Raw genomic sequence first — 26,206 nt, 5'->3', positions numbered from 1 at the left:
TTGCGTTAATACTTTGTAGAGCCACCTTTTGCTGCGATTACAGCTGCAAGTCGCTTGGGGTATGTCTCTATCAGTTTTGCACATCGAGAGACTGAAATTCTTGCCCATTCTTCCTTGCAAAACAGCTCGAGCTCAGTGAGGTTGGATGGAGAGCGTTTGTGAACAGCAGTTTTCAGCTCTTTCCACAGATTCTCGATTGGATTCAGGTCTGGACTTTGACTTGGCCATTCAAACACCTGGATACGTTTATTTGTGAACCATTCCTTTGTAGATTTTGCTGTATGTTTGGGATCATTGTCTTGTTGGAAGATAAATCTCCGTCCCAGTTTCAGGTCTTTTGCAGACTCCAACAGGTTTTCATCCAGAATGGTCCTGTATTTGGCTGCATCCATCTTCCCCTCAATTTTAACCATCTTCCCTGTCCCTGCTGAAGAAAAGCAGGCCCAAACCATGATGCTGCCACCACCATGTTTGACAGTGGGGATGGTGTGTTGAGGGTGATGAGCTGTGTTGCTTTTACGCCAAACATATCGTTTTGCATTGTGGCCAAAAAGTTCGATTTTGGTTTCATCTGACCAGAGCACCTTCTTCCACATGTTTGGGGTGTCTCCCAGGTGGCTTGTGGCAAACTTTAGACGAGACTTTTTATGGATATCTTTGAGTAATGGCTTTCTTCTTGCCACTCTTCCATAAAGGCCAGATTTGTGCAGTGTAAGACTGATTGTTGTCCTATGGACAGACTCTCCCACCTCAGCTGTAGTTCTCTGCAGTTCATCCAGAGTGATCATGTGCCTCTTGGCTGCATTTCTGATCAGTCTTCTCCTTGTCTGAGCTGAAAGTTTAGAGGGACGGCCAGGTCTTGGTAGATTTGCAGTGGTCTGATACTCCTTCCATTTCAAGATGATCGCTTGCACAGTGCTCCTTGGGATGTTTGAAGCTTGGGAAATCTTTTTGTATCCAAATCCAGCTTTAAACTTCTACACAACAGTATTACGGACCTGCCTGGTGTGTTCCTTGGTCTTCATGATGCTCTCTGCGCTTTCAACAGAACCTTGAGACTATCACAGAGCAGGTGCATTTATACAGAGACTTGATTACACACAGGTGGATTCTATTTATCACCATCAGTCATTTAGGACAACATTGGATCATTCAGAGATCCTCGCTGAACTTCTGGAGTGAGTTTGCTGCACTGAAAGTAAAGGGGCCAAATAATTTTGCACACCCCACTTTTCATTTTTTTATTAGTTAAAAAAGTTTCAAAAATCCAATAGATTTCGTTCCACTTCACAATTGTGTCCCACTTGTTGGTGATTCTTCACATAAAATAAAAAATTTATATCTTTATGTTTGAAGCCTGAAATGTGGCAAAAGGTTGAAAAGTTCAAGGGGGCCGAATACTTTCGCAAGGCACTGTATAGTGTGGTATGGGATGTAGTTTATTAAACCCTGAAACCAAAGCCTTTCTTTCTGTGGCAGTGGAAACTAACTAAAACGAACTCTCTCTCACCCACCCGCCTGTCTGCGCTCTCTCTCACTTGATTTCATTTAGTCAGATACATTCATTAACAGCCTTCTTTTTCCAGCATTCCAGCATGGAAAGCAACCAAGGCTCCTAACAAAGTCATCCATACATAACCTTGTGTATACTCTAATAGAGGATGAAAGCAATAAATTCTCCCTAAGATTCCAGGTGCAAACAATTAATTGATTTCCACATGAGAATGCACTTCTCTGAATAGGATGATCCTGCCCCATGGCGACTCAATCCTACTGTACATCTCCATAAGCTCTGCTACAAGGAGATAATGGGTTGGATGACCATTGTTAAGAAACACTTGCTTATCCATTCGGCAGTTAAACTCATTCAGCTCGTCTGGTAGAGATAAGTCTGCTGTTGCGGGTGGGACTTCCTTTTGTAGTTTGTAATAGCTTAAGGTTGTTATCGAATTGCAGTTCTAGCCCTTTCCTGGCTTTAAAATGACTGATTGCTTTGTAGTCCACAATGTTTCCATTTTTATAAGCCTATATTATAATATATATTCATGTAAAAGATTTCCCTGAGCTGACAGCATCAAGCAGATTGCTGGGAAATGGTCACAATTCTGTGATTGATATCTGGACTGGAATCTTGAAAAGTCTGAGGTGCACAGAAGGAATGTTAAAGTTTACGAGGATGCAATACCAAATACCAAATGCTTTCCAGAGCAAATAAATTCTTACCAAAAAGAATGTTTTGACTATAAACTGAAGTTTGTGAACAAACTGGATATTGCAGACTTGCTTCTTTCCTCAGATTCGGCACAGGTGTGGATGTTATAAGGAAGGATCAGATAGAAATTACATTCTCAAAATTCAAAGGACTAATGCGACATTGACCATTTCACATTCATGGGTGTTCAATGGAATTGCATGAGAACTTTCAAAGTTTTCCAGAATTTTGAACCAAGCTTTTAGGTGTTCTTAAGTCTGGCGTTTGGGTTATGGGCATACTCTAAACTAAAAAGGGGCACTAGATGTTAAGTAGTGTAGGCTTAACATTATTATTGTGCTATTTGTTAAATAACATCCTTTAAATTCCATTAATGTTTTAGAATTATACAGCATGTATATTTAGTTTTACTGTATACTTAACAACTTTGAAATATGACAAAGTCTGATAGGTGTTATTCTGAGTGTTATGCTGACAGTCTTACTTTTGATGATTAGAATTCAAGATTACTATCTTTTAGAACAGTGGTAATTTTGGTACTAAGGTTGCAGCAGAGAGGTAGAGAGAAAGTGGAAGAGAGGCATAAAAATGGAGGTGAAGAAAAAATACAGTAGTTAATGGGAAAGATATAATGATAGAGATGGGGTAGCTGAATAGAAGATATGGAAATGGCTAAATGGTTTTGAACAGATCATAAAAGTTTTGAACAGATCGTGAAAAATTTGATCATGGCCAAAGTTAAGGATCAGCTACACCCATTACAACTAAGCTATTGTCAAACTTTGGTCTTGATCTTAATCTTGTCAACTGGGTTAGAGATTTCCTAACAGACAGAACCCAGAGGGTGAGAGTCCACAATGTTGTATCCATCAAAAGGCATTCTTCAACCGGGTCCCCCCAAGGATGTGTATTGTCTCCTTTACTCTTGTCCTCTACACTGACGATTGCAAGAGCTATCACCACTCAAGACACATAATCAAATTTGCTGACGACGCTGTCATTGTTAGCCTGCTTCAAGCAAACAAGTGGAGCCACGGACCAATTGTTGATGAGTTTGCCAACTGGTGTGAACAAAACTTCCTCAAGCTACATGTGTCCAAGACCAAAGACATGATAATTGACTTCAGGAAATACACCCACACTCCCACCCAAACCTACATTGGGGGAGATTCAGGGGAGCAAGTAGAACAATAGAAGTGCTAGGGGACTGTCCTGGACTCCAAGCTTATTTTTGAAGCCAATACTGACCTGATCCTCAGAGAAGGTCAACAGTGTCTTTTTTTCTTAAGGAAGCTTAAGTATTTTAACGTCGATGATTTTTTGTTGGTTTTGTTCTACCGGTCCTTTCTTGATTCTGTTCTAACTTTTACCCTGATCTGCTGGTTTGGTAACCTGAATCTGAGAAGCAAGAACAAACTGGGCAGACTTGTGAAAATATGTCAGAAGGTCATTGGTGCTGACCTTCCAGCCCTCTGCTCTGCCTATCATCCACATGCTTTGCATACAGCAAAATCCATCTGGGATGATCCTTCACAACCCTTATTTAATAATTTCCAGTTACTCCCATCAGAACATAGATACTGACCCCCCCCCCACCCCCCCATCAACAAAAACAAGAAATGTAAGTTCTCATTCATACCTGTAGCCATATCCTTACCTAACTCTTGACCTTCAATGCAAATATGTATGTATATTGTTGTTCCTGTCTTTTTTTTCTTCTGTCTGTCTGTACACCAACACTGCTGCTGTAAAACAACTTGCCCCAGGGATAATAAAGACTCTCTCTTTCAAATATTGTCATGAAGAGTACTCCAAAGAGAACAGGAGACAATTGGAAAAGAAGGCTTGGAGGAAGAACAACAAGAATTAACAGGCAGATTGGAATAGAGGGTTTCAGTGTGATCTTCATTGAGAGGAGAGTGGGTGACGAACAGCTCAACATTCAATTAAATTCAATTTATTTTTATATAGTGCCTTTCACAACAAGGATGCCCCGAGGTGCTTAACAATGCAGGTAACCATATTTTTTCACGTATTAAACACCAAACATGTTGTTTGTTAGGCTAGCATGTGTAGTAGCACGATCATTACAAACTCCAGGGTGCTGAGTTTAAATCCTCTATGCACATTTTCATTAGAGAACAAAATAATACGTCTTTTTTCTGATGTTGATTTTTACCAAGGACATTTTCTCAACAAATATGAATAGTTAATCAATTAAGAGCAACAATGGGAAGAACAAGAATCACTTTAGTTTTTGTGTTCTACAACAATTGGGCAGTTTAACTTAAAAAGTAAAAACTTTTCTGTTTGTCTGCATGTTCAATCTTTACATTATGTCAGAGGTTCAATTTGCAGAGCATAAACAAAATAAGACTGACCTAAGAATTTGCTCCCTTATTTCTGACTAAACAGTTCTCAATTGATAATAAGCAGACACAAGCTGGGAGACGGTTAGAAAAGATTACAAAATCTAATCATTGATTTTTCTATGTAGAGTTCATATGTACAGTTTTTTTTACATCTCTGGTCCTCTAGCTGTAGCTTAAGACAGTGGGAATCATGCCAGGACATTTTAGCTAAACACCTGGTTCCCTCTCCAGCTTGGCTGAAAAATGATATTGCTGCATTACAATGATCTAAATCAGTGGCCCTCAAAGTTCTATGGTCCACGGACCACTTAAACCAATTCACAGATGCGGTGGACCACCTATGCCTATATCCACTTCTTACCCTGTAAAAATCATCACCTATTAATGAACTTAAATCAAGATTGAATTACATTTTATGAAAGTACTAATTTTACAAACAGAATTGCATATTTTGCTAATGTTTTTATTACTTAAAAAGCTGATGTGAAGAATGGAGCTGCTTAGACTTGCTTTAAGAAAGATGACTAGCTCAGGCCGTGGACCACCTGGCGCATGCTTGCAGACCACCAGTAGTCCATGGACCACACTTTGAGAACCACTGATGTAAATCATACATCCCAATTGACAAAAAATAACTGTACTGTACATAAAGATGTTCTCATCTCAGTCTGATCCCACAGTTATGGTTTGAACTGAGGAAGACTTTAACAAACGGAAATCAAAGTTTCTGAATAACTTCTGAAATCCACACTGAGAAGTGAAAGAACTTAACAGCATGCTGCAAGAGGCATCTTGCCAGTATAATCAATATCAGAAGAGGACTTAACAAAATACTAATTACACTAATACTAATCTGGAGTATGAAAAAACATACCAAAAACAGTAGAGTAGCCAAAAATAAATTGTATGCAAGACATTATCCAGTCTGTTAACATTCTCTTACATTATTTTTTTCAATTTTACTTTCTATTTAAATGGAAGTATAAATAAATCTGGAGGTCACTGTACAGTATCTTTGACTAAATTATACTACAGTAACTTGTGCATACTTTCAGGAATGTTGGAATTTACAGCCCACACAGTGTGTATGTGAGGGGACAGTGAAGTTTAGTGGGTAGATCTGTGGCTTTTTAGGTGGTAGACCTAAAGACATGCCTAGAAACGAAGGTAGATAGATACTTTATTGATCCCGTGAGGGAAATTACAGCGCAACAGCAGCTTAACACAGACAACACAGACACAGTGTAACAAATGATACAATAATAATAATATAATACATACAATACAATCAGTAGAAGAGTTACTCCCAGTCCAGAACACAAAAAAACCAGAACAGAACCAGAACAGAACAGTACACAAAAAAGTCATATTGCACAATACGACTATAAATAAATATAAATGTATTGCACAGGTCCCTGGCATATATTGCACAAAAACAGTTTTAAAACGGGAAAAGAAAAAGAACAGATGCATCAGTTTACTGTTCAGTCCAGAAACAGGTCACTGTCAATGTTGCCTCCTCAAGAAGTAAAGTCAGCTCTGACCCTTCTTGTAAATGGCCTCGATGTTCTTAGACCATTCCAGTCTATCGTCGATGTGCACTCCCAAATACTTGTATGAGTGCACCATCTCCACGCCACTCCCATGGATGTAGACAGGAGTAGGTTGGACCCTCTTCCTACTGAATCACCAACTCCTTAGTCTTTGCTACATTCAATAGGAGGTGGTTCTCCCCACACCACTCCACAAAGCTGCTGACCAGTCCTCTGTACTCTTCCTCCTGCCCACCCATGAAGCATCCCACAATTGCAGATTCATCTGAGAACTTCTGCAGGTGGCATGACTTTGAGATTGTATTTAAAGTCTGAGGTATAGAGGGTGAAGAGGAACAGAGAAATAACTGTCCCCCGAGGAGCCCCTGTGTTACTCACTACCTGTTCAGACACACAGTTGTGAAGTCTCACAGAGTGTGGTCTGCCTGTCATGTAGTCAGTGATCCAGGAAATCATGGAGGTACTTTACCCAGATTGCTCCAATCCATCCAGGGACGATTGTCTGCTAGGGGTTAATTCTGTGATGGACTGGCTTCCCAACTGTGATGCTCTCTGTTTGCTTAATGCCATATAAACTTGCATATGATCTAGACTGAAGGGTCTCTATGGCTTGGAAATGGGATTATCCATCTTCAGTGTTACTTTATTAAGTTACACACTAAGTTACACACTCATTGGGGTTTTTCATTTTTCACTCCCAGTATTTTTCATTCTTTAATGCTGACATTTAAATTCTATTCTATAAATCTATTTTTTTAAATAATTTTGTAGTGTTGTGTAGGTAACACAGGAAAGAGTATGTTTATATGCTCCCAGGTTATTGTTTCAGTTAAAACGTCAGTTCATTTAGTATGTTTTGAAACACGAGGGAGGAGAGTAATGCATTGTGTTAATGCATAATGTTAGTTATATATAATTTATTGTATAAAACATTTATCACAAAGTTGTGAACAACGCTTCTATGATTAAAGTTCAAGAAGACAGCTTTGTTAAGATTAAACAATCTTGTGAAATTAGTGTTGTAACTGCCATTGTATCTGGAGTGCACAGCATGCACTGTGGGGTGTGGCCAACTGAACCCGCCTGTAGCTCAATGTGGTGATCAGTATCACTGCAATTCGTTTCTTTTTACACAGGGAAAAGGAGAAAGAAATAGTAATGAACATTACATTCTGTAATGTAGTAGATGGCTCTTGACGCCCTGATAGGTAATGAAGACCTCCAACAAATGCCATTTCCAATGCAATTAGCATGTCTGTAGAGGTAAACAGTCTGTACATTATCAGTCTCTTCATCCCCTGTTCATCCCCCTGCACTGAAATGTTGACAGAGATGTAGAGTATCTTTAAAGCTTAAACAGTTGGTCTACTTTTAAACTTAAATACTTTAAACCAAACCACTTAAACCAAAGCCTTTGTTACATCAGAAGCGAAAGAACATGGAAGAAACCTACATATTTAAGTAAATATAAATAAATTGTTTCATTTATTACCAACATTTCTAAAGGATTTTAAAGTGGTGACTTCCACTATGAATTTTATAAAAGGGGTAAAAATGATCAGTTTAGCAACCTGATGAAACTTGTATGGGACTAACTGCTTGTTTAAATCATCCATTTTCTAACCTTTTTATCCAAAATAGGATTGCCTGGGAGCTGGAGGCTATGATGGCAACCACTAGGAGCAAGGCAAGGTGCACCTTGGACAGGACGCCAGTCCATCACAATGCACACACTCACACCAGGGCCAATTTTGTAAGGATCTACCAGTATGTCTTTGGATTGTGAGAAGGAACTGGAGCACCCAGAGGAAGAACATACAGACTCTGCGCAGATACCGTACTACTACCCAAGGAATTAAACCCAGGGCCCTATCGCTGTGAGGAAACAATGTTAACCACTGCACCAAAATGCAACCACTTGCTTAAGCATGAAGGACTATTTTATAATGAACATGAGGTCATTGGTTAAAAAGCAAGGAAGACTTTTAAAGTAGGCAAGTTCTGAAATTCAACTGAGGTCATGTATATCGCTTGTAATTTTAATTAAGAATGAATTATTTTATCTTGCATTAAACCTGTTTTATAGAACTCAACATCACCTATCACCCATAAACCCCTCATAAACCTAGCTTATTCTAACTTAAACTCTTCCAAGAATGTGACTCTCAGCCTTTCACCAGCTAACCAATTAATCAATTACTGCACAGAATTTGAATCTACAGTATGTATAAACAGTCCAGGCTTAATTGGCTGTTAGCGGCAGGTCTGCTGAAGCTAATATGCTCAAATCTGCTGATCTGCCACATTATCTTTGTAATAGATGTGACTTTCCGGGAAAGTGTGAGCATGATGCATTGTCTCTGTCTCCTTCCTTTTCTCATCATACATTTTACAGTACTAAGCAGTACTCTAGAAACAGGACTTGTCTCTACAGCTCTCACCACTTTCTATTGTGTGCTCTTTTCCCTGCTGTTTCTTGGCTAGAGACTCTATAACCATTATTGGTATCCCTAACACAGCAGCAGCCTGTTTTGCAGTGTTTTTACCTTTCTTTTCTCTCTCAGGCCACCCATATGTCTGCAGCTATACTGACATAGGGCAACATTACAATCTGTTCTCTGTTTGGTTTAGATTCCTACTTTACTTTCTGCTTCCTTTCCAGACAATACCTGACTACTTTGGGTGCCAACACCTCCCATCTGTCCCCATCCAGCTGTTCCTCAGCAGAACACTTCTACTGTAGTGGGTCCGGCATGCATGCTACCCACAAAATCCATTTGTCCAGAACTCTTGATACACCTTAGTATAACCATACAATAGGTATATCTTCCTCATACTACCCTTTAACCAAACAACAAATCTGCTAACCAGCTCAATCCTTTTGTGGGTGGTGTCTGGTCAGGATGTTGTTAAGGTATACATATCAAAACAAATCCGAAATGAGAGACAAAGTCATGGTCGAGAGAAGTTGTTAGGAGTCAAAGCCAGTAAGGACAGAAGAGTGAAATCCAAGTCTTCAGGAATAGGAAGTAGTAGAGTAGCGAGGGCCAACCGGAGAGTGAGGGTTTAAATAGGAAAGTGTGCAGTGTTAATTGGTGTTAAGTGTATGTGAGGGGACAGTGTGGTGTTAATTGGTTAATTGGTGCATAAATGATTATGTTGAATAGTGCTCATGAAAATGCAGGAGCGTTTGAGTGCGGTTTGTGACACATCCCTGACATGAGTTATCTAATCCTGCTGATCCTTTTAATTATCAGGTTCCCATCTTGGCCCAATGCCATGCTAATGGGTCTATATTTGGATCCGAGCTGGTGGCCTTTACAAATAGGTACCTTTCACTAGGTCACAATGTTTATAGTTTGTCATATAGAAAAACAAAACTTTAAGATTATAGATTAAATAAAATACTGTACTGTACATATTTAAAACAAGTAACACAGCACATCTCAAAACACATAGCTAATAAGTTCCAATTTTAAATAAGACACATACATTACAGGTGGGTTTGAGGATAGTATAGTGGCTATTGTATCAAAAGTGTCTCCCCCTCCCTTGTATTTTTTTTTATATTTTATTGTGTTTAAATGTAGAACCCTTATATATTTAACTGGGAGGTTTTGCCATTGATTGACAGAAAGCACTCTATAAATTGTCAAAGTGAAAACAAAATTCTGCTGAACCTCCTAAATTAATTATAAATATAAAACAGAAAATAACTGATTGCATAGATATTCACCCCATTTGAGTCAATATTTGATAGAGGCACGCTTCTATCAAATATTGATAGAAGATATTTTATTAAGAATTGTATTAAGAATATTGATATGGCAGAAATTACACCCATGAGTCTGGTAGGATAAGTTTCTACCAGCTTTGCAGATTTGGAAACTGCAACTTTAGTGGATTTTTCTTTGCAAAATTGCTCATACTCCCTCAGCGTGGATGGGAAACATTGGTGAACTCCCGCCACAGATTCTTGATTGGATGGAGGTCCAGGCTTTGACTGGCCCACTCCAGAATATTGACTTGCTTTCTTTTTGGCTGTATGTTTTGGCTCATTGTCTAATGCCAAGTTCTGTGTCTCTTGCAGACTCCAGCAGGTTTTCCTCCAGGATTTCTCTCCAGGATTTCTCTGTCTTTGATTTCTCTGTCTTTGATGCAGCAAAGCGTCCCTATAGCATGATACTGCAACCATCAAGCTTCACAGTGGGGATGGTGTTCTCTGGATTATGTTCACTGCTATGCTTGCACAAAACATACATTACCACATACCTTTCAGGCCACCATGGTACAGTTTTGTCTCATCTGACCATAGAATCTTTTTCAACTTGGTCTCGGAGTCTCCCTTGTGCCGTCTGGCAAAGTGCAATTGAAATTTGATGAGAGTTTTTTGTCAATCTCCCATGAAGCTCAAATTTATGAAGTGCCTAGACAATAGCCATATGCATAGTTTCTCCAATTTCAGCCATGGAAGACTAGTGCTCTTCACATCTGGATCCTCAGTTGAGGACACCCTGTTTTTCACAGTTTCACAGTTGAGCCATTTATTCAATCACCTATTTTCTGTTTTATAGCTAGAATTAATTTAAGAGGATCTGCAGAATTTTGTTTTCAAAATTTCCCATTATTGAGTGTTTTGTATTGATCAATGGCAAAAAATCCCAGATTATGCATTGTGATTCTACTGCATATTGTAACACAGTAAAATGTGAAAAAGTCCAAAGGGACTGAATACTTTTGATAACCACTGTTATAAGTTTATATGTTTTGGCTTAACTTGACAGAACCTGACTAAAGTTCAATATTATTGTTAATATTCCTTCTTATTAAGTATTATATGCTTATTATATTGTACATTTTATAAAAGTACATTATATATCAAAGCAGTGTGGAGAGTACTGCAGTGGTTTGGGTATCATACTGTATGAGTTGTTCTATAAGTAATAATATAAAAATAAACCACTATAAATTTGTTTATTCGAAATGTGTATTTGGAACTAAGGAGTTGTCAATAAAAGTAGGTCAAAGATGGATTTCATATTTTTAGAAAACAATATTTATATTTAAGATAACTCAATTTGTTCATAGCAAATGTAGGTAAACTGTAAGGCAAGGATCTGATATTTTTTAAAGCATTTTTTAATTAAAATGATAAATTAATTAAGCAGTGGATTGTAAATAGTGGAGTTGTTTGTGATTGTGTAAAACATGCTGGCTATGATTTTTGACACAATAAAAAAGTCAAATATATATTGATTATTCCTGCTTTTGTTGTTCTCTCTGTTAAATAAAAACCAAAGTCATTACTTTAATCAGTTTGAATATGAGAAAGTGTTCTCAGCCACTGGAGTTCTGCCACCTTTATCACAGAGAGCCTGCTGTTGCACTGGAGGTCTGTAGCCTTTATCACACAGGGCATCCCTGTCACACCCATCAGCTGGAACAGTCAGACCAACTTTAAAAACTGAACATTTTACATATCATCTTAATTGAAATTACCAGGACAGTGTCGTCCACTTACAGGAATTTTCTGACAACTTCAAAGGTATGGTACTTGAAATTAATCTTTAGAATTTCTGTAAATATATTATTCAAATGACATAAGGTAAAGACTAAGTATGATAAAAAGTAATTGTGTTAAAAATCTTGTTACTTGAGCTCTATGATTCAGGGATATTGTAAAATTTGACTCCTTATTGTGCCTAATATAGAAAATATGCGTATACACATACCGTTAACTTATTGTTCATGTTGATGGTTTTCTTTGGAGTGTATACCTGTAAATAGTGGCATATTAACTCACATAAGAAAAATATTAGTGAAAAAGTAAAAGAAAGTAATGTAATCATTTTGTATGTCATCAACAGGTAAGCAAGAACTTAAGAATTAATGAGTAATTAAAAGAAAGTAATTCAACTGGGCAATTAACAATGAACACAGTTATCTCATATAAATGCTAACAATATCTAGTTTTAATGCAATGTTATATGCAAAAAGTATCTAGTTTGAATGGAATATTTACTCCCTGCCAGGGAGTAAAAAAAAAAAACGCACTATGGTATCTCGCAATTGTGACTTTGGATCTCAGAATTCCGAGTTTATATCTCGGAATTGCGACTTTGTACGGTATCTCAGAATTATGACTTTATATCTCGTAATTGAGACTTAAATTTTCGTAATTCCAGCTTCATTTCTCGTATTTATGACTTTATATCTCGCAATTGCGTCTTCATATCTCACAATTTTGATGTCACTTCTAGCGCCAGCAATGAATGTAGCCAGGCCTGGTTGCTCATCTGACAAAGAAGCCCACTGTGGCATTATACCTTCTTATCTCCTTTTGGAATGCTATGTTTAGGAGTATAAATTGAAAATTAGTTTGGACAATTGCCCTTTTTCCACTACCAAAACCAAACTCACAAAGATTCTCACCATTATATAAGATAGGATCACTTTATTGGCCATATACAATTTCTTGTATTAGGAATTAGTCTTTTTACATACCCCAGCTTGCTCTCCATGAGACACACAAGCACACAGACTAGGAGAGAGAAGCTTAGGGTCAGAGCACAAGGTCATCCATTTATACAGCACCCCTGGAGTAGCTGGGGTTAAGGGCCTTGTTCAGGGGCCCAATGGAGGATGATTTCTCTGCCAGCCATAGGATTTGAACCAGCAGCCTTCTAGTCATAGGCACAGATCCTTAACCACAGCACCACCACTCCACCCTAGGACTGGGCTGCCCAGACTCAGTCCTTGGATACTTGTTACTCAGTTATTTAACTACCTGCTTTTAACAACCCCTCAATTTATTATTTCACATACACTGATTCTAAATTATTTACACATCTTTATTTCAAACATCCTTTGCATCTCAAAAACCATTGGATGCTGTAGCTTAATATAAATTATTTTGGATATTTAAGAAAAAAATCGTTTTGACTAAACAAGGGCATCATGGTAAGAATGACCCATGATTATATTGAGAGTTTACAAACATTTTTGCCAGCTCTGTATTGTGTGGGTCAATTTGTTTTGAGATTGACAGGTCCTAGAGCCCTAGTCAAGATAGGGGAAATCACAACATTACCAGGGATTCCAATGTTGCAGTGACCCATAATATTCTTTCCAGACTTCAGTCTATTTGAACACAATTTGAATCTAACTCAGATGGCTAAAAGAAACCAAAGTTTCTAAAACACTTAGAGCTATTTCACATAGAAAAATGTTCATAACTCCCGTCTGAAATGTAACAACCTTATACAGTAGCATTCTACATGGGCTGTCTAGTCAGTGTATCCCTGCCAGAGTAGCATTTGCAAAATACTAACTATTGGGGTGTGATTAAATGGGGCACTTATTTTTCTGGAATTCAATTATGTATGACAAATATAACTTTGTTCTGTGAAATGCTACAGTATTATGATTACAGTATAACATTTGCATTTCTTAAATGAGACACATTATCCAATCCATAACTCATTCTGCTACAGGTTCTTTATCATTCCTGTTTCACCAGGGGTCTATTTACATCTACTGTATTTGCTCACAAATATTTTGTTTGCTCAACACTTTGGAGTTTAAAGGTGAATGCCCCCTTCTCTTTGAAAATTAAATTTAGTAAAAAACATTTTAGACATTCCATGTATATTGTGTAATTCTACACATTGCCTCTGCAATTCTGCAATATTGAAAATGGGAAAATTGACAATCGTTAATGTGTTTGTCCACAAAAGGGACTGAATGTAACTGTTGAAACTAAGATCTGAAGCTCTTTAATTCTTTGTTCAATCTATCCACAGGAAGGGAAAGAATGCCAAGAATAGAGAAACGCATATATAACGATACTGGTTCATACAGTGTATCCACGATTGAAATGCAGTTTGACGAACAATTAAGTGAGATGAAATATAAAGCCACTGACAGAAGCGCCGATAAAAAATATGTAGTTATCTTCTGCAGTCAGGTCGAAGCAGAAGAGAAGGCTAAAGAAAATACGGTAAGTGTTTTAATATTGCGTATTGCTTATATACCGTATATATTTTATTGAATACAGTTTTATCCATTCTGGTAGAAGCTTGTTAGTAACATTAATTCATATTAGCACAGCTACAACACAAGGAACATGCGGAGTGGTACAGTATACGCACTATTACAGACTACAAAATGCAACCCAACTATATCACACAACAGTCTGCCTCTCTTTCTGATGAGCTAAATTCATTCTATGCTCGGTTTGAGGTCAGTAACCTCAAAAAATCCAGTCAGGAACATTCCAGAAATCCAAAACATAAACCCACTGATCATATCCAGAGTGGATGTGTGTAAAGTTTTTAAAAAGACCAATCCACACAAGGCTCCTGGCCCTGATGCTATCCCTGGATGTGTGCCGAAGGCATGTGCAGACCAGCTGGCAGATGTCTTCTCAGACATATTCAATCTCTCTCTAGCTCAGTCTATAGTTCCTTCCCACTTTAAGAAAACCACCATTGTCCCTGTTCCTAAGAATCCCAGAATCAGCTGCCTGAATGACTACCGCCCCGTTGTAGTCACATCAGTTATCAAGAAGTGCTTCGAGCGGTTGGTCAAAGCATACATCACCTCCTCACTGCCTGACACCCTAAACCCACTGCAGTTTGTGTATCACCAGAACAGGTCAACAGAAGATGCTATTGCTTCTGCCCTCCAAACAGCCCTCTCACACCTGGATAAGAAAGGAACATACCGTATGTGAGAAGGAACAAGTAATAGGTTTATTCCATGCTGGAAAAAGAAGAAAGAAAACACGCATGCTGACACAGCTGCCCACCTGAACTACATATATGAGAATGCTGTTTGTTGATTACAGCTCAGCATTCAATGCCATAGTGCCCTCAAAGCTTGTCATCAAGGTCTAGGACTGAACACCTCCCTTTGTAATTGGATCTTGGACTTCTTTACGGAACGTCCGCAGGGGGTGAGGGTGAGCACCAACATATCCTCTACCCTGACTCTAAACACTGGAACCCCCAAAGGCTGTGTGCTTAGCCCTTTCCTCTACTCCTTATTTACCCATGATTGTGTCACCAGGCATAACTCAAACTCCATCATTAATTTTGCAGACGATACAACAGTCATCGGCCTGATCACAGATGGTGCGTACAGGGAGGAGGTTGAAACCCTGGCAGCATGGTGCCAGTAGAACAACCTCTCTCTGAACATCAGTAAAACTAAGGAGGTGATTGTGGACTATAGGAAACAACAGGGAGGAGATCACACACCTATCTATATCAATGGAACTGCAGTGGAGAGGGTCAGCAGTTTTAAGTTCCTGGGAGTTAACATCACAGAGGACTTTACCTGGACCCACCACACCAAAACAGCATGGTAGTGCCTATTCTTTCTCCACAGGCTAAAGATGTTTGGCATGCCGTCACATATCCAGGCCAACTTCTACAGGTGCACTATTGAGAGCATCCTGATTGGTTGCATCACTGCCTGGTATGGGAGCTGCTCCGCCCGGGATCGCAAAGTACTGCAGAGGGTGGTGAAGTCAGCACAGCTCATTACCGGCTGTGAGCAACCAAACATCCAGGATATCTACTCAGCTAGATGTCTTAAAAAGTCCAGGTCCATTCTCAAGGACCCCAGTCAAAACAAACTGTTTTCCCTACTGCCATCCAGTAACTCCAACAGATTATAGTCCAACAGATTACAGAACAACTTCTACTTCCAGGCAATAAGACTGCTAAATAGCCAACCTGCAGCTCCTTTAGCAAATCACCCGGAATGGCTACATGGACACACAATTTTCATTGTATTCATCATACTGCACTACGTGGACATAATATATTACACCCTGGACACATAGCAGCTCTATTCATATTGAGTATTGTCTGAGTTTATTTTATTCAATTTCTATTGTACTAGTATGTATTATTATGTAACCTTCTTTTGTAACTTTAATTTTGTGATTTTAGAAAATTATGGATAGTGAACTTCTTGACATGTGAGGTAGAACATGTCAAGAAGACTTCAGTGTGTGTTTGAGTTTTGATAAAGAGAGAAGGCACTGCAAGGGTTCAGATCATGGATGAGAGAGGCTGGGAGTTTAATAGTTTGATAGTGCAGGGGTAAAAACTGTCTCTGAGTCTGGTAGTCTAGGTCCGAATGCTCCAGTACCATTTTCCAGATGGTAGAGGGTCAAACAGTCTGTAGCTGGGGTGAGTGGGGTCTTTGATGATGCTAAGAGATTTCCTCAAGCATCGTCTATCATAAATGTCCTGGATGGATGGGAAAGCAACCCCAGTGATGGACTGGGCAGTTTTTACCACCTGCTGTAGGGCTTTGTGGTCAGTAATACTGCAGTTGCCATACCACACCGTGATGCAACCTGTCAGTGTGCTTTCTGTAGTACATCTGTAAAAGTAAGTGAGGATCTGGGGACGTACAGTATCTTAGCCTTCTTCAACCATGTTAGGAAGTACAGGTGCTGTTGCGCTTTCTTAATCATACGAGTGGTGTTGAGAAACCATGTGAGGTCCTCAGTGATATGAACGCCAAATAATTTGAAGTTACTGACCCTTTCCACTTCAGTCCCGCTGGATAAGGGCATGACCATTTAGCAGTTTTCTGAAATCAACGTTCAGCTTCTGGGTTTTTCTGATGTTGAGGGTGAGGTTGTTGTCTTCACGCCACATTGTAAGGAGATTGACCTCCTCCCTGTAGGCCCTCTCATTATTGTCTGTGATCAGACCTGCAACTGTGGTGTCATCGGCAAACTTGATGATGGAGTTGGTGTAATGTTTGGCCTTGCAATTGTGGGTGTAGAGGGAGTAGAGCAATGGATTAAGGACACACCTCTGGGAGACTCCCGTGTTCAGAGTTAGTGTGCTGTAGGTGTGATTTCCAAGTCTGACAGCCTGAGATCTGCCTCTCAGGAAATCCCGAATCCAGTTGCAGAGGGTGGTGTCAAGACCCAGTGCACTGAGTTACTTGACTAGTTCGTCTGGAATGATGGTGTTAAAAGCTGAGCTGAAGTTGATGAATACTAGACTTGTGTACAGTATGTGTTCTTTTTATCCAGATGGGATAGGGCAGTGTGTATGGCAATGGAGATTTTTATCTTTCTGACTTTCGATAAAAGACCTTAGGGCAGAATGGTATTGTGATTGGCAGCACCAAGGCCAGGCATAGAGGGCACTATATGTGACCTAGAGTGTATGTTCCAAGGAGAGAGCCAGAGCATGTGTCAGGTATTTATTTATGGTGTGGATTACAGTTAACATACTAGTGATATGCTAAAACACTTTCCAGAGAGCATAGATTAAAATGCCCCAAAATAAACTCAGACCTGGAATCCATTTTATTACTAACATCGCGAATGTACAAATTAACATGGTAAATAGTATGTACTGTATGGAGAGAGAAAGCCAACAGCTCTACAGTATATTTGATATATATACTCGTGCACTCGTGCTGCTCGTGCACTTTTACAGATTTACACCACCTCTGATTAACATAGAGATGGACTCCAATCCCTCTCTCCTCTCTCTTGTGTTGGTGTTTCAAAATCCTTAATAAACAAGTCCTGGCTGGTGACCTGGTTGTTTAGCCACATCCTTGTAAAAGAAAGGATAGATGCCTTCCTTTAACCTTGTTGATAATTGATGTTCACTTGCAGTTTGTTCTGCAATGAGTAAAGACCACTGACAGTAGAGGCCTTCTTTTAATTAATAGTGTGATACCACGGGGGTTGTGGCCATTACTGGGGCATGAACAGGTGTGTCCCTCGTTCCAGACATGCCCTTTTCCCACACCTTTTTTATTTTTCTTCTTTCTACACAAACTTACTGTTCTCTCTTTTTTATACACTTTCCTCTGAAACCCAGATGTGCAGCACACTTAGTCAGAGATTTCTGGGCCCTCGGCTTGCAGACTCTCAGGCCCAGCGTCTGCAATTGAGTCTCCAACTCACCAACACCACTGTCTTCTTTAATCTCCAAGATCCAGAAGGACGTCCCTCACATCTCACGGTTTCTCGTGCTCGACGAGCTTCAGTACTTCTCTACACCCTGGTGCCACTCTTCCTGGGTCCCTTGCTTTGCCAAGCCCTTCACTCAAGGTTTCCTGGGCTCAACAAGCTTTACCCTCAACTTTAATGATCCTCCCTGCTCTCTTGCTGTTACACACTTTACAACATCTATGGGCTACTACTCATGGGGTTATCTAGCACATGGTGTCTCCTCAATATACTTTCAATCTCCTCTGAGACTAGTGCTCTCATTCTCTTCCCCTTATCAGTATAACAAAAGCGTTCTTTCAGGACCCTGTGCAGATGACATGATCCAGGGTAGAGTGAGGAAAACACGGGAAAATAATGCGGGAGTCGGGAATGAAAACAGGGGGCATGTCCATGGTGCGCTGGTGTTCGGGAGAGGTGTGGCCGAGGCAAACAATCCAGGAATAAGTCCAAGGGAGAATCCAAAAGGAAGCAAAAGTCCAAAGCTGGGCAGTCCATCCAAGACAAACGGGGTTAAAAACAGGAACCAGGTCGGGACCTGCACTGGAACGGAAATAGGAACAGGAACTAAAACCTTAATGGGACCAGGCGCTTCCAGACCCCAGACTCGCCTGGTACAGAAACCAGAGCAGAGCCTGGAATAGAGTGGACGCTTGGCTTTTAAGAAGAACTGAAAATGGGGTTGGAACAGGGAGCATGCGGTGGATGAGTAGAAAACAAGGAAGGGCTGGAGCGTCTTTAAGAGGAGGGGTTTACGAACGTGACAATCAGGGTTACGTTCTACATGCAGATGCTCTTGCCTTAATCGCTTGTAACAGCAGCACCTCACACCCACTGCTGTCCTACTTCAGCTCAGTTCTCTCACTGCCGAGCCTTTCCATGTAGGTGGCCTTATCTCATGTGTCCTCTCTAAGCTGCAGCTTACACAGGACTCAATTGCTGCTTGCTCCCGTTTGAGGGATGTATTTCTAAGTAAGTCTCTCACAGCTGTATCTGTATCATTACTCTGATATAGCTCAATTGTGGTCACTTAACTAATGAGTCCCTTCTGAATGAAGTTCCATATCTTAAAGGTGCCACACCTAGGATGACATAACTATAGTTTCAGTTTTTGTCTCAACACACTCCTCTTTCCCCTTTTCTTATTAGTTCTTCCAATGGTGCATCAATAGTCCGAGTTAGTTTTTCCAAGGGTATATTCCAAATCAAATCAAATCAAAGTTTATTTATCAAGTGCACAACAATACGGCGTGCAGCAGTAGTTGCTGGCAATGAAATGCCTTTAATCTGAGTAGACCATGCCTTTACCACTGTATTGAATACTTAGAATGAATTCCCTGTTCATTGTAAGTGAGTGCTGACTATAGTATATTCCCATGTTATCTGAACAAGACATGCCTTTGTTTTCCAAGGCTGATAAAAACATCACAAACTTTAAAAAATGAAACAAAAACACAATAAAAGAAAAAAAAAATCAAGATGTGGGGGGGGGCTTCCATTATCCTTGTATCTATAGCCAGGCTTTTGTTCTCTCAGCCTGTGTCAAATTTGTACTAAATTACTTTAGACTATATGGCCAGAATTTGCTTGTGGAAAAAGCAACAACACTAGTAAAAAACAATAGTGGATAACACTTTGCCCTGATCAAATTATCTTTTTTATTCTTAAATTTCTTTTTTTGTTTTTTCAGCAGCTGTAAAACAACTTGAGAAGAAAAACGTTGGCAAATATATTGTATCCTATTGATCACTGCATTGCATTATGCATTTTTGTATTAAAATCCATCATTCTTATCCTAGTTCTGAGAGCTCAAAGAACAAATCCATGCATCCTCTCAGTCTTGAGCAAAGATTTCTTTTGCAAAGACTTGTAATTCTTATGTTCCTCATGTGCCGATTGTGATCATTTTATGAACGAACTGTGGACCAAACGAGAACTGTCAGTGATTCAAGGTGTTGCATTTTACAGGAATGCATGTTCATAAAGGTTCTGGACGGGACTCACGAGGGACAGTATGGGTATGCTGAACCTCCTCCCAAGACGGTAAGAACATTTAATACAATCATGCATTAAAAGCGGTCCACAGCTGTAACTCCTGGGAGACTGCCCAAGGGAGACAAGTGTAGATGTAAAATGTAATGGATTCTATTGCTTGTCTTACATTTAAAAATAATTTATTAGTGGATTTAACTGTTCTATCCAGAGAAAATTCTGGCAAGGCTGAATAATATTTTTTTTTAATTGGTTTCACACAAATTGAAAAATTAGTGAACTACTGTACCTTAGTACATCGGAACTTTTCTGTTCAATTAATTACAGTATAAGTAAAGTTGTAAGTGATTCTAAATGTTCATTTTTTCTGGAGAATCCTTTCAGAATTTGTTTTTTTGTTTTTCTCTCACTTTCAGTCTTGTCCATATATGTGATGCAGACAGATCGCTTATGCACTCTGTAAGTACTGAATGAATATTGTGAGAAGGAGGATGTTTCTGTTCTAGTGGATCTAACAACTCCAAAGTTGGATCATGCTAAAATGTCTTTTAACAAATCATTGTGTGGAGAACATGCATACTCATTCACATTTCCTCCCATTTACAGTCACATAGAAGAACTGGATTAGATAGGAAATTACTTTACAGCTAAAATACAAGTTTATATAATTCATTCTTTATCCTCACAATTCTTTATGTCTTTTTTCAGGAAGAAGAAGAAGAAGGGAGTGACCTATGAAAATCATCCTAATTTCATCCAGTCAGTCTATCAGTCTATCAATTAAAGTTGAGTAGTTCCCTTTCACAGCCCCAAATGCAGAATAAGATACACTTTTTTTTTAACCACTCATGTTATGTAATATTTACAGTATTGTACAAAAAATGTTTAGGTTCTCTTATAGTGATGTATTTGTATGTTTTATTAACAAATCCTTGCTGGATGTACCATTCCCATTCCTGATCCTGTTTAAGAAAATCATTTTTGTGAAATGATGGACTGGATTCTAAATGATAATCTTATTAATAAACTATGATGTCAGTGAAAATGTAGTTCATTGCTTAAAAAAATAATTATTTGCATTTAAAGAGCACTTTATGTCACAAAGGATTCCAAAGTTCTGTTAAATATTGGGGACTTTCTTTATCCACCACTGAACTGCAGTCCCGACCTGGGTGATGTGCTGCAGTCATTCTGCACCAGCAGCCTCCTTACCTGTTGATCAAGTGACGAACTGCGAATTTCTTTCAACAGTTAAAATAAGGGTACTTTTGGAGAGACCATGTTTTTTTATGAAATAACAGTAATAGCTTTTTGCTCTGGCCTGTTGACCCATAACCTCCATCCATTACCTGTGAAGCGCTTTGAGTGGTGTGTCCAGAAAAGCTCTATATTAGTGAACTCATTATTGGGGATTTCATTTTTTACATGCTCAGTGAGTGTCTTTCCACATATCAACAATATACAGTACAATACAGTATGTTCACCAGGGTGAGGCATGTTTGGCTTTATCTTATGGAACTATTCTTGAGCAAAAGCACTTCCTGGTCTAGGTTGATCAGGTCATAACATGGCACAACGTATCCCTGTGTATCAGCTTAAAATGAGAAGTGTCTCTGCAAAAAGATTGAAATTAGGCAGTGGACAAAGCAGACTAGTGAAATTCTGCAGGATTGCTTAAGGGTCACTGACTGAGACAAGTTGTTACATTCATCTACAGACTTTAACCAGGTTACAGAGGTTATTTTTAGTTGTATCAGTTACTGTGAGGATATTGTTATTCCACGTAAGAGGGTGAAAATCTATACTAATAATAAACCATGGGTGATGAGAGAGCTTAAGGAACTGATAAATAAGAAAAAGAGAGTGTTCTTGTCAAGTAATAAAGATTTAATGAAGAAAATTCAAGAACAGATAAAGGGAAAAATCAGTGTAAAGCAGACTAAGGTAGTGTAAGGTAAAGTATATTTAACTGTAAAGAAAGTTGAACAGTAACTCCTAGACAATTACATCAGGAAGATCTGGATGGGCTTGCAGACCACAGTGTGATATAAATCTCCTGGCAAGGCATCACAGTGGAAAACATCAACATCACAGACAGAGAGAAGTTGTGGCCGCATTCCACAAACTTAACAACCAGGAGGCGCATGGGCCTGACTGTGGGCTGCAGAAAGCTGAAAGTCTGAGCCACAGAACTTGCAGAGACTTTCAACAGTCATTTGACTACAGCCTTGTGGAAGAGGTCAGTAATAGTCCTTTGTACAAAAAAGGCTAGACCCAACAAGATGAATGACCTGACACATGTAGCTCTTATCTCAGCTCCCACGAAATGCTTGGAGAAATTTATCTTTCACAGACTCCTCTCATTTGTCAAAGGTCAATGGCTGAGTACCAGTCTGCTTACAGACCCTGTCGGAGTGTGGAGGATGCTGTTCTGACCATGTTATGCATGGAATTTAAGCTTGTGGACTTACCCATCACTGTGTTTGTCATCTTTGGCAGTGCTTTTAACAACATACAGCCTCATCTAAAGGCAGAGAAACTTATTGGTTTAGGAGTAAATACAAGAGTAATTAGATGGATTAACAACTTTTCTAACAAACAAAACACAGTAGGTGGGGCTTATTTCCACCATATCCTCCCTCAGATGCACCAATACAGGTGACTCTGTTCTTTCACCTTTACTCTACACTCTCTTTACTTGTTATTGTTGCGCACCCATGAGGTCACACTACTATATTAAATATGCTGATGACACTGCCATAATTGGCTAACTTCACTGTAGTCAGTCTTCCAGTCAGCATTTTGCCATGGTGCATGGATAATGTTCTTGAGATTACTGTAAAAAATACAAAGGATATGGTAAGTAACTAGTGGAAGGTTGAGGCAAGTATTCATCCTATCTAAATAGATAAGTCAGAAATTCAGAGGGTAACAAATATAATAATAATAATAAGAAGAAGAAGAAGAAGAAGAAGTTAACAATAAAATTATTGTTGTTTAGACAATTATACTGCCAGAGTTTATAAAAACGTCTCAGACAGCATTAATGCATACATTATTACCCGGCTTACTGTGGGCTTACAAGTTTGTTTTTATCCGTTCATACAGTTCACTTTATATTCTTTCCCTAATAGGCGAATTAATTTTTGAATGAATGAAGCACACACATACACAAGGCTTTAGATTATTTATTTTATTTAATTTATCTGTTTACGTGTGGAGAGCCCTGTGGGTTAATTACAACAAACCTTCAGATTTAGCATACAGCTGAGTACTAAATTTCTGACTAGTTAATACGGTACCATTTGGAGATCATTTATAGCTGAGAGCTCAATTGCAATGATAAAAACATGTGAAACAAAGGTGGAGACCAGCTGAAGTTGTGTTCTATATGGTGCTGAGAGCTCAGCGTTGTTGTTGTTCTAATTAGCACAGGAGGTCTCTGAATCAGAACACTTCAATCAATCTGATCAGTAAATGCATATGTAGGTAACTGTCACGAAGCAGTTCTTTCTGGGCCCTATGCAGACAACTCGATCCGGTTGGTGAAGACACAGTAGGAATAAAATCATGCAGGAGAAGGGATAGAGACAAGGGGCATGTCCAAGGAGTGCAGGTGTCCAGGGGAAGTGAGTCTGGGGCGAACAATCCAAATAGGAAATCCAAACGGGTAATCAGGAACAGAGGCAAAAGTCCATGGACAGGCGATCCATCCGGGGGGATAGGGAACAGGAACCAGGTCGGAACCGGCGAGGGGAATCAGGAACAGAAAGTTAAAAGCATAACGGAGCCAGACGCAGGAGGACCCCGGGTTCTCACGAAGCGGAATTCAATGAGGAACCTCGGGTGACGACTACGCCTAGCTTTTAAGGTGGAACTAAAAAAGAGGGGCTGGAATAAGGAACAGCTGTGGGGAATGAGGTAGAACGAGGAAGGGCTGGAGCTCCCTTAAGAGGAGGAGTAGCGATCGTGATAGTAACATTAATAGAGAATTACAACTTTGTCTCGTGTTTATATAAAACTAAATGTTCCTGACAATTTAATGTTAGTATTTAATTTATGACCTCATTTATGCTAAATAAACCAGATAAGGCAATGTAACAATGTAAGGCAATGTAACAATAATGCCATATGCAAACCAGACAGAAGCTTTGGTTTGAACATGTACTATAGCAGCTTTTATTTCCATTGTTAAATGATAAAGATTTATGCAGAGATCTTTCATATTCTTTATAAGCATATGGTTATTTCAGTTTTATGTGTATGTTACATTTGTGCCTGCACAAATCTAGTACTATCCAGGAAATACCTTTTTTATTGTACTATTGGAAATGGGTATTCCTTAGAAGGAATTTAAATGCTTTAAAATGCTGTAGCTATTTTCTAGGGTCTCAATATTATTGATGCATGGAATATTTAATATTCATTATTAAATATTGTTAAATATTAGTAATACTGATATATAAGTAATCAGTATTATTGATTGCATGGAATAAACCTATTACTTGTTACTTTGCAGGCTATCCATGCTGATGCAGCTACCCACCTGAGCTACTTCAATATTAACGTGCTTGTTGCTTTATGACTGGAATTGAAAATGATCTGTTCTTTAAGACAAAACCCAAGCAGCAATATCATTTTGTTCCTTTTTTTGTATGTTCAATAGTACCCTTTCTTTTATTACATTATTAAAGCATTGTACAATTTTAGTTAAACTTCCATTGAAACTTCCATTGATTTACATTTTAACGTTTTTGTAAAAATGTCCTAACATTTTGATTGCCTCCCCAAATTGTTATAAGGCAGAACTTGCCTTCAAAGTTGTCTGCATGTACTGTACAGTAACACTTCACTCTTCTGTATTAAATGCCACAATTATTTTTTTTCTAATTTCCTTTGTTGTTTCTGCAGTGTTTGCAAGTTCACCTCTTGGTGTCATGTACAAGTTCAGCAAGTTAAGCCCAAATGAAACTTGTGTTGAAAGTTGAAAACTTGAAAGTTGTTTCAAATGCTTTGATTCCAGAAGATGCCAGTTGCCTCACAGCCCAAAGCGGCAAAATACACTTTAAAAGCCAGTCCCACTTTTACTGAATGTCTTCTGTGTGTGACCTTCTTATATATATATTAGATTCATTAGTTGACGAGAGCCTAAATAAATATAATTGTGTATGTGTATGTAATTACAACCCTGTATGAATCTCAGAAGCCCACTAGTTCTGAGGGATTATTTTCTGCTTCTTGTTCCATCTTTGTCCTAAATCACTGGTGCATACAGATGCATGAAATTAGTCTGCTTGCTTCTGGACTCAGGCTGGTTGATGGCCCCAGTTTAACTATATTATTTCTGGAAAATTCAATATTCACAACTGTCTGTCTGCAACTTACTAATTAAGAATTTGCTGTGTTATTTTAAGTCAAACGTATGTAAATAGAAATGGAAATGTATATGCAACCTTGTGGTTTTGTAAGACTAAATGTTTCATTTTTTTTATTATTCCAGCCTAATGTTGGGGGTGAATGTAATTTTGACCTTGATTTCATGATTTGAGAACATTTATGAAGCTGATTATGAGGATTGAATATAGAGAATTTGTACATATAGATTTTGAAAATCACTCCAAAGAAAAGAGGGTTGATACTGTAAGTGATTCTTAACAACCAGAAGGTGGCAGTCTTCCTTCAAAAAATGTTCTATCCAGGAAATACTCAAAGTAAGATTGTCCTTACATTTACTAAATAAAGTTAATGATAGTGTAACTCTCCTTTAATACTGTAAAGGGGTATTTTGTAGAAAGCATTTAGATAGTTCAGAATTCAGCAGGTTTTTTTTTCTAAGGGCATATTGTGGAAGGGGTATAAATTATTTTTTAAAACACATTAATTATACCTGCATTGATTTGCCAGTATTAAGAATTATCAAAATAATGAATAAAAAGCAATCAATTATATATATATATATATATTTATGTATATATAGAATTATATTAAAAAAAAACTAGCAGAATAAAGCACTCATTAGAGTGTTCCTATTTTCTGTGCAATTACCATTCTTATACTGTAATGAAAGAGACCAGAC

At 38.6% G+C, this 26,206-nt stretch overlaps 1 long non-coding RNA gene across 1 annotated transcript; it reads left to right on the top strand.

Annotated features, from left to right (window-relative positions):
• Positions 1-11,574: 11,574 nt before the first annotated feature.
• On the top strand, positions 11,575-20,593 carry LOC138225334 (uncharacterized). Its single transcript, XR_011183851.1, has 4 exons — positions 11,575-11,682; positions 13,940-14,136; positions 20,107-20,181; positions 20,547-20,593. It is a non-coding gene; the product is annotated as an uncharacterized lncRNA (long non-coding RNA).
• The last annotated feature ends 5,613 nt before the right edge of the window (positions 20,594-26,206 follow it).

The sequence above is a fragment of the Lepisosteus oculatus genome, chromosome 27, assembly GCF_040954835.1.
Source record: "Lepisosteus oculatus isolate fLepOcu1 chromosome 27, fLepOcu1.hap2, whole genome shotgun sequence".
NCBI lineage: Eukaryota > Metazoa > Chordata > Actinopteri > Semionotiformes > Lepisosteidae > Lepisosteus > Lepisosteus oculatus.
This window is presented reverse-complemented; position numbering and strand designations above follow the sequence as displayed.